The 19544-nt window shown below is 45.5% G+C and overlaps 1 protein-coding gene across 1 annotated transcript in view; it reads right to left on the bottom strand.

Annotated features, from left to right (window-relative positions):
- The window catches only part of LOC124796726, a 1132495-nt gene that overhangs the window by 1093385 nt on the left and 19566 nt on the right, over positions 1 to 19544 (bottom strand). Inside the window, exon 2 of the mRNA XM_047260718.1 lies at positions 18452 to 18454. The gene's annotated coding sequence lies outside the window, so the exon portion shown is untranslated. The remainder of the gene's footprint in view (positions 1 to 18451; positions 18455 to 19544) is intronic.

A 19544-nucleotide genomic window follows, 5' to 3' on the forward strand; every position in this document is an offset into this window, starting at 1 on the left:
TGTAATAGGGGGAGACTTCAATCTACCAGGTATAGAATGGGATAGTCACACAATCAGAACTGGAGCCAGGGACAGAGACTCTTGTGACATTATCCTGACTGCCTTGTCCGAGAATTACTTCGAGCAGATAGTTAGAGAACCAACTCGTGAAGCTAACGTTTTAGACCTCATAGCAACAAATAGACCGGAACTTTTCGACTCCGTGAATGTAGAAGAGGGTATCAGTGATCATAAGTCAGTGGTTGCATCAATGACTACAAGTGTAATAAGAAATGCCAAGAAAGGAAGGAAAATATATTTGCTTAACAAGAGTGATAGGGCACAAATCGCAGAATATCTGAGTGACCACCATCAAACGTTCATTTCTGAAGAAGAGGATGTGGAACAAAAATGGAAAAAATTCAGAAACATCGTCCAGTACGCCTTAGATAAGTTCGTACCGACTAAGGTCCAAAGCGAGGGGAAAGATCCACCGTGGTATAACAATCATGTACGAAAGGTACTACGGAAACAAAGAAAGCTTCATCATAGGTTTAAGAGTAGTCGAATCATAGCTGATAAGGAAAAGCTGAACGAAGCGAAAAAGAGCGTAAAGAGAGCAATGAGAGAAGCATTCAACGAATTCGAACATAAAACATTGGCAAACAATCTAAACAAGAACCCTTAAAAGTTTTGGTCATATGTAAAATCGGTAAGCGGATCTAAATCCCCTATTCAGTCACTCGTTGACCACGATGGCACCGAAACAGAGGACGACCGAAGAAAGGCAGAAATACTGAATTCAGTGTTCCGAAACTGTTTCACTGCGGAAAATCGTAACACGGTCCCTGACTTCAGCCGTCGCACGGACGCCAAAATGGAAAATATTGAAATAAACGATATCGGAATTGAAAAACAACTGCTATCACTTAGTAGCGGAAAAGCATCCGGACCAGACGAGATACCCTTACGATTCTACAGTGATTATGCTAAAGAACTTGCCCCCTTTCTATCAGCAATTTATCGTAGATCGCTGGAAGAACGTAAAGTACCTAGCGACTGGAAGAAAGCGCAGGTCGTTCCCATTTTCAAGAAGGGTCATAAATCAGATGCGAATAATTATAGGCCTATTTCGCTTACGTCAATCTGTTGTAGAATAATGGAACATGTTTTGTGTTCTCGTATTATGACGTTCTTAGATAATACAAATCTCCTTCATCATAACCAACATGGATTCCGCAAACAGAGATCATGTGAAACTCAGCTCGCCCTGTTTGCCCAAGAAATTCACAGTGCCGTAGACACTGGCGAGCAGATTGATGCCGTATTCCTGGACTTCAGGAAGGCATTTGATACGGTTCCGCACTTACGTTTAGTGAAAAAAATACGAGCCTACGGAATATCGGACCAGGTTTGTGATTGGATTCAGGATTTCCTAGAAGAAAGAACACAACATGTCATTCTTAACGGTTCAAAATCTGCAGATGTAGAGGTAATTTCGGGAGTACCGCAGGGAAGCGTGATAGGACCTTTATTGTTTACAATATACATAAATGACTTAGTTGACAACATCGGTAGCTCCGTGAGGCTATTTGCAGATGACACGGTTGTCTACAAGAAAGTAGCAACATCAGAAGACTCGTACGTACTCCAGGAGGACCTGCAGAGGATTAATGCATGGTGCGACAGCTGGCAGCTTTCCCTAAACGTAGATAAATGTAATATAATGCGCATACATAGGGGCAGAAATCCATTCCAGTACGATTACGCCATAGGTGGTAAATCATTGGAAGCGGTAACGACCGTAAAATACTTAGGAGTTACTATCCGGAGCGATCTGAAGTGGAATGATCACATAAAACAAATAGTGGGAAAAGCAGGCGCCAGGTTGAGATTCATAGGAAGAATTCTAAGAAAATGTGACTCATCGACGAAAGAAGTAGCTTACAAAACGCTTGTTCGTCCGATTCTTGAGTATTGCTCATCAGTATGGGACCCTTACCAGGTTGGATTAATAGAAGAGATAGACATGATCCAGCGAAAAGCAGCGCGATTCGTCATGGGGACATTTAGTCAGCGCGAGAGCGTTACGGAGATGCTGAACAAGCTCCAGTGGCGGACACTTCAAGAAAGGCGTTACGCAATACGGAGAGGTTTATTATCGAAATTACGAGAGAGCACATTCCGGGAAGAGATGGGCAACATATTACTACCGCCCACATATATCTCGCGTAATGATCACAACGAAAAGATCCGAGAAATTAGAGCAAATACGGAGACTTACAAGCAGTCGTTCTTCCCACGCACAATTCGTGAATGGAACAGGGAAGGGGGGATCAGATAGTGGTACAATAAGTACCCTCCGCCACACACCGTAAGGTGGCTCGCGGAGTATAGATGTAGATGTAGATGTCAAGTCCCATAGTGCTCGGAGCCATTTGAACATTTGGACGACAACTACAGCGTCATCCACAAACAGCATTAACATGCACGTTTGGATGCTTGCATTCAATATTCTCACAGTTACACCGGTTGTTAATATACCAGCATTTCAGATTTGCTATGACGCGTACATTAACGTGTGACCTTGCCAAGTTAATCACTTAAATATGTTTTCTAGACAGATGTATCCCAAATTTCATCACTGTACATTAATTATTTTTTGGTGTTGCGATATTTTTCCGTCAGTGTATGTACAAAACTCTTCTGACCAGACTAACATCTGCAACGTATTGAGGGCACTGCACAGACGCCGTTCGTTGCCAAATACAGCAGCGCAACATGCAGGCCTGGCCAGAAGCTGCATTTATGTTCAAGCATGCATTTCTCGCAGTGTTTCCATATTTTGGTCAAGTTCCTGTACGGCCAACATTCAAATGTAATTACTGAATGAGAAACATGCTATGTAATCTTTCCGTATATAGCCGGCCGGAGTGGCCGAGCGGTTCTAGACGCTACAGTCTGGATCCGTGCGACCACTACGGTCGCAGGTTCGAATCCTGCCTCGGGCATGGATGTGTGTGATGTCCTTAGGTTAGTTAGGTTTAAATAGTTCTAAGTTCTAAGGGACTGATGACCTCTGAAGTGAAGTCCTATAGTGCTCAGAGCCATTTGAACCATTTTTTCCCTATATACAGAATGTGGATGCCATTACTTTTACCTGCTTTGTGCGGTTGCGCTGAAATGCTAATCATTTGCATATACAAGCATGTAGTGCGGCTCATGCGACTTTGGCGTCTGTACCTGCTGTATTCTTGGTGCTGCAATGTTAATGGCCAACACTGTAGTTGCAGCAGTAGCACACATGTGCATGACAGCATGTAGAAGGGTTAGCGTACTATTTTATTGAGATGGCAACGCTAAATTTCTGATCGCGTAGCTTTTGTTGATTACTCTGGCCTAAAGACTCGTGTGAGCTGATGGGGCCGATGACTACCATTCTCTCGTTATTTTAGTTAACCCGGTGCATTTACGTATACATTTCTTTCCTGTATTACTTGAAATGCCGAAGATGACAGGCGACGATCAAAGTTTTTGTTTCTCCTCTTCAAGATATGAAGATCAGACGACTGTGAACACACTACCAGCTTACTGCAACGCGTTTCGTGCAGGTTCCTTTAGTAAGCAAGGAAGGAAGTTACATGGAAAAACTGATTCAACTCCCCTTACGAATAAAATTATCCTTCAAGCGGAATTTTACGTGGCCATTCGACAGAACGGCCCCAGATTACTCCAGTGCGATACTGTTTTATCTGTACGTGTTAACAGGAACAGTAAAAACTCTACGAGTAACCAGTACTCCAGGAGCGAAGCACCACCCTGGCCCCATCTGACTGCTACCGCCAAGCATGCAGCGCTCTGAGTCGCTGCTGTATTGCTGTTTGTTCTTCATGTTTTACTGTCCCTGTTAATACGTATCTGTAAAATGAATATCGGAAAAGACTAAATTGGGCGTGGTCTATCGGATGGGCGAGTAACTTTCCGATTTAAAAATAACTTTGTTTCTAACGAGAAACAAACCGAAACAAACAGACGGTTTCCGTTGACACTGGGCCTCGCGTTAAAAGAAGTGATGAGCGCTCTTCGTCAGAGCTGACTCCGGCTACGCAATACGAAAGAGGAGATTAGTGTTTAACGTCCCGTCGACAACGACGTCATTGGAGACGGAGCTCAAGCTTGGATTAGGGAAAGATGGAGAAGGAAAGCGCCCGTGCCCTTTCGAAAAAAGCATCCTGGCATTTGCCTTAAGCGATGCAGGAAAATCACGGAAATACTTAAATCAGGATGGCCGGACAAGGGTTTGAACCGTGTTCCTTCATAATGCGAGTCCAGTGCACTAACCACTGCGCTACCCCGCTCGATTACACAATACGAAAACGAAACTGCAAATACCTGCTGAAACACCAGAGAACATGCGCTTGACGACTTTTACATCTACATCTACATCCATACTCCGCAAGCCACCTGACGGTGTGTGGCGGAGGGTACTTTGAGTACCTCTATCGGTTCTCCCTTCTATTCCAGCCTCGTACTGTTCGTGGAAAGAAAGATTGTCGGTATGCCTCTGTGTGGGCTCTAATCTCTCGGATTTTATCCTCATGATCTCTTCGCGAGATATACGTAGGAGGGAGCAATATACTGCTTGACTCCTCGGTGAAGGTATGTTCTCGAAACTTCAACAAAAGCCCGTACCGAGCTACTGAGCGTCTCTCTTGCAGTCTTCCACTGGAGTTTATCTATCATCTCCGTAACGCTTTGGCGATTACTAAATGATCCTGTAACGAAGCGCGCTGCTCTCCGTTGGATCTTCTCTATCTCTTCTATCAACCCTATCTGGTACGGATCCGACACTGGTGCGCAATATTCAAGCAGTGGGCGAATAGGATAGACACCCTATATACTGCGCATGCACCTTAAGGTGTGTGGTGGAGGGTACTCCCCCCCTTACCTTTCCATCTGCGCAAGAAATGTGATTTTCGGTAAACCTTCGTATTAGCTCTAATTTCTCTGATTCTCTCGTTGTGGGCATTTCGCGTAGTGTATGCGGGAGGAAGTAATATGTTGTCCAACTCTTCACGGAAGATATGCTGTCGGAGATTCAGTGATAAACCTCTCCCCGAAACACAACACCTCTCTTGTATCGTTTGCCTCTTGAGTTTGCTGAACGTCACCGTAACGGTCTCGCAACGACTAAAACGAGACGAAACGCGCTACTCTTCCTCGAATCTTCTCTATCGCTCCTATTAATCCCACTTGATAAGGCCGTTGAGAAGTTTTCAAAAATCCTTCAAACAGGAGTTTTGTAACCACTTGTTTGGGGGATGAATTACTTTCCCTTAACATCCTTCCAATGAATCTGAGACAGGTATCTGCTTTTCGTTCGCTCCATTTTATGTGACTATTCCACTTTAGGTTGCTCTGCATATTTACTACTAGTTATTTTACGGTTGTTACTGTTTGCAATAATTTCTCTCCAATAGCTTAATCGAACCGTGATGGATCTCTTTCCCAGTTTATGCACAGTTCGTTGCATTTATTTACGTTCGGGGTCAACTGCCAGTAGCTGCACCAATCATCAAACCTCTACAGGTCTTTCTCCAATTCGAGACAGTCTACTGGCGTTGCTACCATCTTACAGAAATAATGCGTCAAATGTGTGTGAAATCTTATGGGACTTAACTGCTAAGGTCATCAGTCCCTAAGCTTACAAACTACTTAACCAAAATTGTCCTAAGGACAAACACACACAGCCATGCCCGAGGGAGGACTCGAACCTCCGCCGGGACCGCCCGCACAGTCCATGACTGCAGCGCCCGAGACCGGTCGGCTAATCCCGTGCGGCCATCTTACAGACATCTCTACTATCTGCAAACAGCCCCATAGAGCTTCTGGCGTTAAACACAAGATCATTTATACAGGGTAGCCAGGAACAGTCTGAAGAGCTTATAACGGTGTTGTAGAGGAGGTTGAGCTGAGAAATAATTATTAAGAGAAAAATTCCGAGTTATTTAGCATTGAAGTTAGCCTGCAGATGTTACGCCTGGTGTTCTAACAGTAAAATGCATGCCTGGTGGAAACCGAGAGATTGCGGGATCGAATCTCAGACGGACCACTGATTTTTTAGTGTTCGTTCTAAGCTAGCCTATCAGTGATGTAAGGAGTCTCCAGAAACAACGTGTGATTCGGTATCCACTTTAAAGGGTATGTCCCCTTTATCCAGCTGGATAACTGGGGTAGACCAGGGACGTGCAAGCCACCGAAGTGGCGTCCACACTTGCTCGTTTCTTTTCTTGCGTTTGAACTTCCTGTGTATGTTACTCTGAAATTAATATTAAAATTTAATTATTATGGTAGATTTATTTTTCAGTTAGTCACGATGTTTCAGAACAATTAAAGTTAACCTACAGTTGGAAACAACCCACAATTGCCAGATAACAGTCCGCAGCTAGTGGTCTTGCGGTAGCGTTCTCGCTTCGTGCGCACGGGGTCCCGGGTTCGATTCCCGGCGGGGTCAGGGATTTTCTCTACCTCGTGAAGACTGGATGTTGTGTGTTCTTCATTGTCATTGACGCGCAAAGTCGCCGAAGTGGCGTCAACTAAACAGAACTTGCAATCCGGCGGCCGAACTTCCCCGTGTGGGGCCTCCCGGCCAACAATGCCATACGATCATCATCATCATCATCATCATCATCATCATCATCATCATCATCATCACCACCACCACAGAACAGATAATCGGTCGACGTCACCTCATTTGACGGTACGAGGCAAGTCAACCACACGGTTTCATCGTATCAGTAAGATTTGTTTGGTCAGTGCAAGACGAAGCAGCACGTCCGCGTCGAACCAGAGGAGGCGCTTGGGTGCGTGTTGCAGCCGTGGGCCCTGCGGCTGCCTCATCTGGCATGCAGACGACGCGGCCCTGCGACCAGACCAGGCGCAAGCGCGCCCCCCGCCTCCGTGCGTTTTGACCCCGCGGGCTGCCACCATGCCTCACTCTCCACAGCACTTCCTGCCGCCAACTGGTTCCAGGGGCCTTACTGCGCTTATAATCGCGGTTGAATGCCCGGCACGTAGCCAGAGTCAGCAGCAGTTCAACCAAGGTGACAACTTCTTTTTCTTTTCTTTCATAAAGGCACTTGGACGTTCTGTGTGAGAGGTCCCATGTGAGGTCAGTGACACTGTATACTGTGTTTTGTTGAGACATTGTGCAACAACGGTTTGTACGCCGGCGATTTATCTCCGTGGTCCAGTTCCAGGATGTAGGTCAACTAGCTGTGTCTTCGTCTTATCCGTGGCATACCATCTGTCAACAGACTGACATCGCTGCTATCCTAGTGTGGTATTACCTAACAAATTCAAGTGTAGCCCAACCATATAACCTCCAGCATGTGTCGCAGTCAGTTACAGTTGATATGTGCAAGGGTTGGACATACACAACTGGCCATTAAAATTGCTACACCACGATGACGTACTACAGACGCGAAATTTAACCGACAGGAAGAAGATGCTGTGATATGCCAATGATTAGCTTTTCGGAGCATTCACACAAGGTTGGCACCGGTGGCGACACCTACAACGTGCTGACATGAGGAAAGTTTCCAACCGATTTCTCATACATAAACAGCAATTGACCGGCGTTGTCTGGTGAAACGTTGTTGTGATGCCTCATGTAAGGAGGAGAAATGCGTACCATCACGTTTCCGACTTTGATAAAGGTCGGATTGTAGCCTATCACCATTGCGGTTTATCGTATCGTGACATCGCTGCTCGCGTTGGTCGAGATCCAATGACTGTTAGCAGACTATGGAATCGGTGTGTTCAGGAGGGTAATACGGAACGCCGTGCTCGATCCCAACGGCCTCGTATCACTAGCAGTCGAGATGACAGGCATCTTATCCGCATGGCTGTAACGGATCGTGCAGCCACGACTCGATCCCTGAGTCAACAGACGGGGACGTTTGCAAGACAACTATCTGCACGAGCAGTTCGACGGCTTTTGCAGCAGCATGGACTATCAGCTCGGAGACCATGGCTGCGGTTACCCTTGACGCTGCATCACAGACAGGAGCGTCTGCGATGGTGTACTCAACGACGAACCTGGGTGCACGAATGGCAAAACGTCATTTTTTCGGATGAATCCAGGTTCTGTTTACAGCACCATGATAATCGCATCCGCATTTGGCGGCATCGCGGTGAACGCACATTGGAAGCGTGTATTCGTCATCGCCATACTGGCGGATCACCCGGCGTGATGGTATGGGGTGCCATTGGTTACACGTCTCGGTCATCTCTTGTTCGCATTGACGGCACTCTAAACAGTGGACATTACATTTCAGATGTGTTACGACCCGTGACTCTACCCTTCATTCGATCCCTGCGAAACCCTACATTTCAGCAGGATAATGCACGACCGCATGTTGCATGTCCTGTATAGGCCTTTCTGCATACAGAAAATGTTCGACTGCTGCCCTGGCCAGCACATTCTCCAGACCTCTCACCAATTGAAAACGTCTGGTCAATGGTGTCCGAGCAACTGGCTCGTCACAATACACCAGTCACTACTCTTGATGAAATGTGGTATCGTGTTGAAGCTGCATGGGCAGCTGTACCTGTACACGCCATCCAAGCTCTGCTTGACTCAATGCCCAGGCGTATAACGGCAGTTATTATGGCCAGAGGTGGTTGTTCTGGGTCATGATTTCCCAGGATCTATGCACCCAAATTGCTTGAAAATGTAATCACATGTCAGTTCTAGTATAATATATTTGTCCAATGAATACCAGTTTATCATCTGCATTTCTTCTTGGTGTAGCAATTTTAATGGCCAGTAGTGTAGATACGGAAACATCGCGAGAAATGCATGCTTGAATATAAACGCAGACGCTAGCCGAGCCTGCAGGTTGCGCTGTTGTGTTTGAACACTTACGACACCTGTGCAATGTCCTAGGTAGTCAGAGAAGTGTAGTGTGTAGTTGTGACTGCATTATGTCGGAGCCAAGTGAATTCGAACGTAGGGTAAATTGTTGGTGCTCATATGGAGAGTGCTTCCGCAAGCAAAGGAGCCAAGGCGTTTGCTGCCTCAAGAGGCATCGTATCAAATATTTACGTATAAAATATTATGCGCTAAGTCACAACGCAGATCAAAGTGTGTGCTGAGTGTGACGGTCATTGAAGAGGATTGTGACGAAAAATAAGAGGACAATAGCTGCAAGAGTAACTGCAGAACTGAATATCGCACTCGCGAACCCCTCAGCTCGAAAAGAACGCGAAGGAAGTTCCATAAGCAGGGAAATGCAGGCCGTGGTGCAGTTCTAGAACCACTCATCAGTGATGAAAATGCCCGAAACAGGAAAAGGTGATGCCGAAGCCGTAAAACCTGAACTGTGGAGCAATGGAAGAATGATTTGGTCGAATGAGACTTGGTTCACACTGTTTCTAACATATAGGCGAGTTTACTTCCCAAAAGTGAATCTTGACTGGGGTTCAGTGACGATTTGGTCAGCCATATCGTTGTATTCCGCGGCGCTCGTGGGTATTCTGCGAGGTTGCATTACTGCCAAGGATTATGTTACTATTTTGGATGATGAAGTCCATCCCATGGTACAATATTTCTTCCGAAATGGTGATGCTGCGTTCCAAGATGAGGGTCCCTGCTCTCACAGCTTGCTTCGTCCAGAACTGGTTTTGTGAGGACGAGGATGGGTTGTCGTATCATCGCTGGTCACCACAGTCGCCAGATCTCATTATTGTTGAGTCTTTATCGCCAACTTTGGAGAGAAGGATATGTCATAGCTATCCATCACCGCTCCCTAAACTTGCCGCTATTTTGCAGGAAGAATGGTATGAGATACCCTTGAAATCCGTACAGGACCTGTTTTAATCAACGCTAGGCGACTGGAAGCTGTTTTGAATGCTAACGGGTTTCCTACACCATAATGGCCATGGTAACGTGTTGTGCTTTTGGTGTTTCGTTGTTTCTGTTCTCCCCCCCCCCCCCCCCCCACACACACACACACATGTCCAAAATAACGTGTGTTGTGAATGTAAGCGTAAAAACCAGTCACGGAGAGTAACTAGTAACTCCAACGAAGAAGTAATAGTTTATTGTTAACGGTATCTAGTATTACCCGAACTCCAACGACAAACTTTCGGAGGTTTTTCAGGGATATATTCTGGGTATTTTGATATCAGGAACTCGTGGTTTCCAGTGGCTCTTACTCAGCAATAACGTAGTTATGAGTTGTCGGCTACTACGCCGTTACGCCAGTTACATTTGTTTCAACAAATATGCCTCCACAACAGTAAAATGCTTCTAATTAGAGCTGGTCTCTTCCAAAACTACGGTTCTGTAGTTTTCATACATTACATAAATGACGTAGTAAATGGTGGGGTTACCGGTAGTATTGGTAGCATTAGCAGGAAAAGAATCGTAAGTGAATGTTTAAAGAAAAGCTGAGAGCCGATGACTTCTATTTGTTTTTTGTTTGTTTGGTCGTTTGTTTTACGCGTAATTAGAACCATACATCGGTCAGTGTTAGTCTGTTGTGTATTTTATATCTTTACAATATATAAATTGCGTTTTTTAAGTAATAGAAATTAGCTGATCGCGTAACTTCTGCTTTTTTATGTAACCAGAGCAATTACTTTGGTGTAAGTACAGTTTACACGCAGAAACATAAAAGCATTTATAATTATAGGTGTTATTTTGTACTCAGTGGAGCATTATTGATCATGATTAAAGGCAAGAGTTTCCTTTTAACATCCATAAATGTGAAGGTTGTTTATCAATGACAGAAACATGTTTTATACAGGTAAGTTCGACGAAGAATTGAAGCTATGTTTGATAAATTTTTGTTTTCTAATTTTTTCATTTTACTTTTTTGTTGAGGATATTGCATTTTCCGATCTACATGATAAATCTGTTTTGTTTTCTCTATTTTTACTACAAGATCCCTCTTTTTCACGTTAGAAATCAACAATTTTCGAATAAAACCTGAACTAAACTTCGAGAAGTTCAGTGGTGCTGCAAATACTGTTTATTTTTAAGTAACAAATGGTTCAAATGGCTCTGAGCATTATGGGACTTAACACCTGAGGTTATCAGTCCCCTAGAACTTAGAACTACTTAAACCTAACTAACCTAAGGACATCACACGCATCCATGCCCGAGGCAGGATTCGAACCTGCGCCCGTAGCGGTCGCGCGGTTCCAGACTAAAGCGCCTAGAACCTATCGGCCACTCCAGCCGGCTTTAAGTAACAGACGGGAGGATAACTACAGTTTGTAAAACAAAAATGTTCCACAGATTATAGAGCCCCTTTATATATCCTTACTCAGTTTCTAGACTGTTCACTGCTTCCTATTTTTAGGGATATCCAGTGAGTACTCATCGCATACGTGCAGAAACGATCGTTATGAGTTAACGCCCGACAGGTATGCAACACATCTAACGTACAGGTAACGTAGGTATGACCTTAACTCACCAAAGCTTCTAGAAAAAAACTACCGCAACCTACGCTTACTTGTTATAGTCTACGGTAGCCTACAGTAGTTTTACGACTCTACTTGTAATACTCAATCACCAAAATCTGTAACACAAAACAAAGGATAATGTAACATCTGTATTGATACAGAAGCGTCACTGAGGCAACAGCTGTCCATAATATCGTTGTGCCGCACTTCCGTTTATTTCAATGAACCCGTACCTGAAGTGCATACACAGCGTTCCAGGGTGAATAGTAACCGATGTATAGATGTAGACTGAAGCGACGAATGAAAATTTATACAAAGGTGGGGATTCGAACCCGGGTCTCCTGCTCACTAGGCAGATATGCTCACCGCTACACCACCCTGGCACAGTGGCTTTGCACAACTACACGGCCTGAGCTACCACGCCTCCCTCCTCAGTCCAAATTCCCATTCACACCTCAGTCCACCGGCATAGCACCTCAGCATCGAATGGAACGGGCTAGCATCCCTGAAACCATGCATACTTGCTTCTAATATAGAGGTTTCTAGCCTGGGAATATTATCCCTTGAGGGGTAAAAACTAAACGATTCGGTTCTGCTTCAGTCACGAGACTAAATTACACTCCTGGAAATGGAAAAAAGAACACATTGACACTGGTGTGTCAGACCCACCATGCTTGCTCCGGACACTGCGAGAGGGCTGTACAAGCAATGATCACACGCACGGCACAGCGGACACACCAGGAACCGCGGTGTTGGCCGTCGAATGGCGCTAGCTGCGCAGCATTTGTGCACCGCCGCCGTCAGTGTCAGCCAGTTTGCCGTGGCATACGGAGCTCCATCGCAGTCTTTAACACTGGTAGCATGCCGCGACAGCGTGGACGTGAACCGTATGTGCAGTTGACGGACTTTGAGCGAGGGCGTATAGTGGGCATGCGGGTGGCCGGGTGGACGTACCGCCGAATTGCTCAACACGTGGGGCGTGAGGTCTCCACAGTACATCGATGTTGTCGCCAGTGGTCGGCGGAAGGTGCACGTGCCCGTCGACCTGGGACCGGACCGCAGCGACGCACGGATGCACGCCAAGACCGTAGGATCCTACACAGTGCCGTAGGGGACCGCACCGCCACTTCCCAGCAAATTAGGGACACTGTTGCTCCTGGGGTATCAGCGAGGACCATTCGCAACCGTCTCCATGAAGCTGGGCTACGGTCCCGCACACCGTTAGGCCGTCTTCCGCTCACGCCCCAACATCGTGCAGCCCGCCTCCAGTAGTGTCGCGACAGGCGTGAATGGTGGGACGAATGGAGACGTGTCGTCTTCAGCGATGAGAGTCGCTTCTGCCTTGGTGCCAATGATGGTCGTATGCGTGTTTGGCGCCGTGCAGGTGAGCGCCACAATCAGGACTGCTTACGACCGAGGCACACAGGGCCAACACCCGGCATCATGGTGTGGGGAGCGATCTCCTACACTGGCCGTACACCACTGGTGATCGTCGAGGGGACACTGAATAGTGCACGGTACATCCAAACCGTCATCGAACCCATCGTTCTACCATTCCTAGACCGGCAAGGGAACTTGCTGTTCCAACAGGACAATGCACGTCCGCATGTATCCCGTGCCACCCAACGTGCTCTAGAAGGTGTAAGTCAACTACCCTGGCCAGCAAGATCTCCGGATCTGTCCCCCATTGAGCATGTTTGGGACTGGATGAAGTGTCGTCTCACGCGGTCTGCACGTCCAGCACGAACGCTGGTCCAACTGAGGCGCCAGGTAGAAATGGCATGGCAAGCCGTTCCACAAGACTACATCCAGCATCTCTACGATCGTCTCCATGGGAGAATAGCAGCCTGTATTGCTGCGAAAGGTGGATATACACTGTACTAGTGCCGACATTGTGCATGCTCTGTTGCCTGTGTCTATGTGCCTGTGGTTCTGTCAGTGTGATCATGTGATGTATCTGACCCCAGGAATGTGTCAATAAAGTTTCCCCTTCCTGGGACAATGAATTCACGGTGTTCTTATTTCAATTTCCAGGAGTGTACTTTCAAAAGATCATTATTATTATCACAGTTTTGTAAGACTCTAATATTGATTGAACAAGTTGTCAATAATTAGCCCACTTTTCCTTAATTGGTAGCATTAATGTGGTGGAGGTTACAGGTTCCTTACATTGTCCACCCACTACACACATATGTTGTGATTTCGTACATCGATGATGATAAAAGTGTGACATATACGTAACAAATGCTAAATATCTCACGAAAATGTCTTCTCCAAGTTGTAGATAGTACCTGCGGCAGTCCAGAAATTGCTTCGTTACATGCTTCGAAGCATGTAAATGAATTAACTGACAGCACGACTCAGCAGTAACTACACAAGGACTACTATAGTCTTTACACATTATTATTATTGTTATTATTATTACTATTAGCGGCTGTTGTCAGACAAAGCATCAACAGCCTGAAGTCTTCCAATTTCTGTCAGTTCAGAAGAAAGGAGTGCAGCAATTAAGTGATTTAGGAACAGTAAGTATAGTGCACACATTTTAACTTTGTTGATTTTGAATGGGTTTGCAGTGTGCAGGTCAAGCAAGCCGCGCAACGGAGAGGAGTAAAGAAGACTAATGCCGGGGAAGTATATTTTGTAACAAGTGTCTCTCCTCACTGTGGATAGTTAGCTTTCTTCTTATCTAAGAAGGAGTTGGGGGTAGCACGTACGATGCAGCAGGAATTCCCCCCACCCCAACACATACTCACTCTCTCTCTCTCTCTCTCTCTCTCTCTCTCTCTCTCTCACACACACACACACACACACACACACAAACTAAATTTCATTATATTTCACCATTTTAAAAATAAAAGTCTTTCGTCCTACAGTTTAGTTAGGCAACAGTCGGCAGGGGCGGGGGTACTAGCTAATGTCTGATTTCACTCACATGTAATGGTCCAAGAAAGGTTGGAAACCACTGTTCTAATCAAATAAGGTGCTTTTCCAATACAGTTGGAGATCCTCTGTAATGAAGTTCAAGTTTTTTTTTTTTGGGGGGGGGGGGGAGAATACCAGTGGGCTGAGGCTGAATGATAATTTGTATTGAGGAGGGCGACATGCTAGTGCAGTCCGCGCACTTATGCATAGCCACTGTGCCAGCGTAGCATAATGATTAGCGCATCTGCCTACTGAGCTGTTAGATTCGGATCGAATCCTGGCCTTTGTACAAATTTTCATTCGTCATTTCATCGTAAATATATACAATACTGATGTTGGAGACATGATAAGGTCTCTGGAGCCATATAGTTTCCTATGAGGAATAGTAAATATTTTAAGAGGCTATAGCAAAGACTAATATGAATAAAACATTCCGTGTACAGGTTTTGTAAAGGAAACATTGCTGCTGCTTATAGAGAGTACGGCAGACGGTTTTCTAGCAGGAGAGGTCAGATTCTTATTTTCATTAAACTCTGAGACAGGTACAGTGCCTAGCAGTCGTATCTCATCTGAACGTGCAAATCAACAGTGTGTGGATGGAGTAGGAGACATTATCCAGTTAGTAGAGCGTAGTCCTTCAACAAGCATACTCGGCACTTCTATATGTATCGGGGATCCACATGTGAGCATACAGCGTACATTAAGTATGCAGCCGATTCAACACCTTCAAGGAGGAGACGTTTGGAATGTTGTCGTTGGCTAATTAAAAACCACCGAGTAATCCGATTGATACTGATTACTGATGAAACAACTACCATTCGTGACGACATCAATAACACTAGCAACCCACATCGCTGATCCTACGAAAACACACATGCTTTTGTGGAGAAACATTTTCAAAGATTCTAAACTATAAGTCTGTGATGTGTAAATAATAGATTTCAGCTATCAGTCGTCCTTTTTAAATTTTATTGGTAGCTGTAGATTTCAGCTAGAAACTAGCCGTTGTCAATGCACTATCATTTTTGTTCAATGCATGTAATGCCTGTTGGTCGGGCTTCATCCACAATTCATTGAGCTCCGTGCAACAGCCTTCTGAATGGAAGGTAACCTGATGAAGTCTGTGATGTTGTGTAGTAGACAATCGATTGATTGGGCCTGTTGTATTACCTCATTCTCTTACAGGGCTCCGTTATCTTCACGCCCTTCTCGGCGGGTGGAGGTCGTTTTGGCCCGGTTACGGATTGGACACTGCTGGTTCAGCCACCGCCATCTGCTGATGGCTGCGCCGGCGCCGTTCTGCCCATGTGGGCAATTGCTGACGGTACGTCACATTTTAACATCCTGTTCGAATTTTAATACACTGCGCATTGATCTTGGCCTGCCATGTACTCTGGATGAAATTTTAGCGGATGACCCAGGAGCAGCTACTCGCGTTCTTCGTTTTATCCACTTGACAAACCTGTCTAAAGACATTTGATTATGCTGTTTTCTTTTAATCCCTTGCCTGTTAATATGCCTTTTATAGTGTTGTCCTTTTTAGTTGCTGTTTTAACATTGTGCCTCGCAGTGCATTCATAACTTAGTCTGGGCGCTAATGACCACTGCAGTTGTGCGCCCTAAAACCACAAAAAAGGGCTCCGTTATATAAAGTTTCTTGAAAACGAACTCCCAGCATTACTGGAAGAGGCTCCTTTGGCTAGAAGGGTGGTTATGTCCTTCCAGCTTTCTTCTCTGCTTGTCCGGTGTACAGATTTAACAACATCGGGGGGCTCAAATCACTTTTCAACTACTGTTTCATGTTTTTCTTTTGTAACTGCTATCTGGTTTCTGTATTACCTTACAAGTCGTAGATACCATTTTGCTCCCTGTATTTTGTTCCTGCTATTGTGTCCTTATTTCAGTTAAATAACATACACTCCTTGACAAAACAAAGTGAAGTACCTAGAAGACATGGTTGGATTTCAGAGTGACTTCGTACACATACGCACAATCGGCGGGCATGTAAATGATTCGAGTTGCAATTCTCTTTGACAGGTGGAACAGCCACCGGAGTGCACTAGTGTCCTTCGTGTGTAGTGTTGCTACCAGAATTGTTAGGGTATGTAAGGGGAGTGAAAAGCGTCAGTTGTTGAGTAATCACTGCGAAGGACAAGCACATGGTACGTACCCTTGTGAGACAGTTATCAGCACCTCGGAGCCGGCCGTTGTGGCCGAGCGGGTCTAGGCGCTTCAGTTCGGAACCGCGCTGCTGCAACGGTCGCAGGTTCAAATCCTGCCTCGGGCATGGATGTGTGTGCTGTCCGTAGGTTAGTTAGGTTCAAGTAGTTCTAAGTCTAGGGGACTGATGACCTCAGATGTTTAAGTCCCATAGTGCTCAGAGCGATTTGAACCATTAGCACCTCGGACGGGACCTCATTGTGCGGCTCCATTTGGTCGGCTACTCGAATCGTGTAGTATCCAAATTTGTGGGGCAGTGGGATGTGATAGTGGTTACGAAACTCATGTTTGACCGATTTTTGAAAACTACTGGACTGCATGAGATCATAACGGCAGGGATACTTGTCAAATATCTGGTCGACCACCACAAGTAAGAGTGGCCATTTTTTAAACCAAGTACATCGTTAACCATTCACATGTCCGCCCCCGGTAGCTGAGTGGTCAGCACGACAGAATGTCAATCCAAAGGGCCCGGGTTCGATTCCCGGCTGGGTTGGAGATTTTCTCCGCTCAGGGACTGGATATTGTGTTGTCCGTGTTGACCTAATCATCATCATTTCATCTCCATCGACGCTCAAGTCGCCGAAGTGGCGTCAAATCGAAAGACTTGCACCCGGCGAACGGTCTACCCGATGGGAGGCCCTAGTCACACGACCATTCACATCTGCGCCTGCCATCGTAGAGCAAGAAATGGACTTCCTGCATTATTCTTCGTCATCTGGCACCATCTATCAGAGACTAACAGCAGCCGGAAGGGGAATTACTCCACCAAGTGTAGGCTGCAATTAACACCACAACTTGCACGGTTGCGTATGGGGTTGTGCCGAGACCGGGAAGCTCGGACTACTGATGAACAGCGTCGGACTGTGTTCAGAGATTCCTTCACAAAAGAAGACGAAGTAAATATTCCAAAATTCGAATTAAGAACAACTGCCCACACCACTAAAATAGAAACAGATATCATCGGTGCACCGAAGTAGCTTAAATTATTTAATGAAGGCAAGGTATACGGTCCAGAAGGTATACCAGTCAGGTTCTTTTCTGAGTATTCTGATACAATAGCTCCGTACTTAGCAATCATACATCATCGCTCGCTCGTAGAAAGATCCGTATCCAAAGATTGAAGAGTTGCACAAGCCACACCAATACCCAAGAGAGGAAACAGGAGTAGTTCGCTGAATTACAGACCCATATCACAAACGTCGTTTGCAGTAGGATTTTAGAACATATACTGTGTTCGAATTGGATTCAGAAAGTATCGTTTTTGTGAAACACAGCTATATCTTTATTTTCGGGATGTAATGAGTGCTATCGACAGGGGGTGTCGAATTCATTCTATTGAGTTCCATTACGCACTTTGCCACTCAAAGTGCCATCTAGTTGCAACTCGCAAACTGGACAGGTCACATTGTCCAGTAACTCGCTCCTTGTAGGGGAATATTGTAACTTCGGGTGTGCGAAACTGGACTTCAGAAATCCTTTGTGCTCGCACGTACTGGCGAGATGCTGATGAGAGCGGATGTGCCATGTAGCCTGGAGACAGCGTACTGAACGGAAGTATATCTCGTGCAGCCAAGCACTGCAGTGGGGAGTGCTGCGGAGTAGCTTCTTGTATATTACGGAATATTTTTACGTAACTAACTTACTGTCCATCTATTCATTATGGAATGGAAAGTAGGGGGAGGACAGTGAGTCCTCTAGTTCTATACACTCAGAACATAAATGTACCAAAGCAAGACCAGAGGCCCACAAGTGAACTGCGTACAGATTCGACATTTTTAGATTTCCGGAAGTCTTTTTGACACTGTTCCTCTCATGCAATTTTTAATCAAATTGCGTCCCTATGGAGTACCGTCTCAGTTGTGCGACTGATTCGTGATTGCCTGTCAGGAAGGTCACAGTTCTTAATAACTGAAGGAAACTCATAAAGTAAAACAGAAGTAATATCTGGCTTCCCCTAGGAGGCGTTACAGACTCTCGGTTTTCCTGATCTACAGAAATTATTAAGGAGACAATCTTAGCAGCCCACTTAGACTGTGTGCAGATGATACTGTCAGTTACCACCTTGTAAGGTCATTAGATGCTAAAAACCAATTCCTAAATGATTTAGACAAGATATCTGTATGGTGTAAAAAGTGGCAATTGACTGTAAATAAAAGTGTGAAATCATCCGCATGAATACTGAAAGGAATCCGCTAAATTTTATCTACACGATGAATCACACAGATCTAACGGCTGTAAATTTAACTACATACGAGGGTTCCCAGAAAGTAATGCACCGCATTCTTTTTTCTCAGCCGAAAACAATGCTACGAATGCGAAACATTACTTACGTGTTATTTGAAGTCTTCTGAGTGAGCGCGCCAAGTTCCCGTCACTTCCTACAGATGGTGTAGCTGCAAGACAGTTTCAAAATGGCGTCTGTAGGTGATGTACGTTACAAGAAACGTGCCGCCATTGTATTTTTCACTGCAGACAAAGAAACTTTGGGGAATATTCATAAACGCTTGTAAAAAGTCTATGGGGAATCCGCTCTCGACACAAGTGCATTTAGTCGCTGGGCACGGAGGATGAGGTCATCAGAAGGCGGCTCGGCGGAGATCCACGATTTGCAGCGGCTGTCACACCTGACATGCTGCAGGCAGCTGATGTCATTCGCGAAGACAGACGCATTACGACTCGGCAGTTGGCGCTGGATCTGTCAATCAGCAAAGGAGTGTGGATGCAGCTGTTGAATAAATAGCAAAACAGGATTGGACAGTGTTACACCATCCACTGTACTGCCCTACCCTAGCCCCCTCGGACTTCCACTTGTTTTAGCCATTAAAGGATGCCATTCGTGGAAGGCATTTTGAGGACGATGAGGAGGTGATTACACAATGAAGCACTGGCTCCGCCACCAGGACAAGAATTGCTACCGACAGAGCGTACACGGCCCTGTTTCG

This window comes from Schistocerca piceifrons, chromosome 1 (assembly GCF_021461385.2).
Source record: "Schistocerca piceifrons isolate TAMUIC-IGC-003096 chromosome 1, iqSchPice1.1, whole genome shotgun sequence".
In the NCBI taxonomy this organism is placed as follows: domain Eukaryota; kingdom Metazoa; phylum Arthropoda; class Insecta; order Orthoptera; family Acrididae; genus Schistocerca; species Schistocerca piceifrons.